Below are 245 nucleotides of genomic sequence, written 5' to 3' on the forward strand. Positions count from 1 at the left end.
TTTCCGCTTCGGATTATCTCTCCAGGCGGACTTGGCTAGGAGCCCTGCATTCCTTCCAGCCTAGTGCTGCGCTGAGCCCGCGCCAAGCCCTGCGTGCTGCTGCTATCGCTCAGCGCTTGGGCCAGGGCCGAGCCTGGAGGAGATGGTCCTGCTGGCGCTCCAGTTCCCGAATGCTGTTCTCCTTCAGCTCCAAGAGGGTTTGTCTGGTGTCTCGTGCTGGTGCTTGGATGGAGGTTAGCCTGGTG

The sequence above is a fragment of the Eurypyga helias genome, unplaced genomic scaffold (assembly GCF_000690775.1).
Source record: "Eurypyga helias isolate BGI_N326 unplaced genomic scaffold, ASM69077v1 scaffold25487, whole genome shotgun sequence".
NCBI classification, from domain to species: Eukaryota; Metazoa; Chordata; class Aves; order Eurypygiformes; family Eurypygidae; genus Eurypyga; species Eurypyga helias.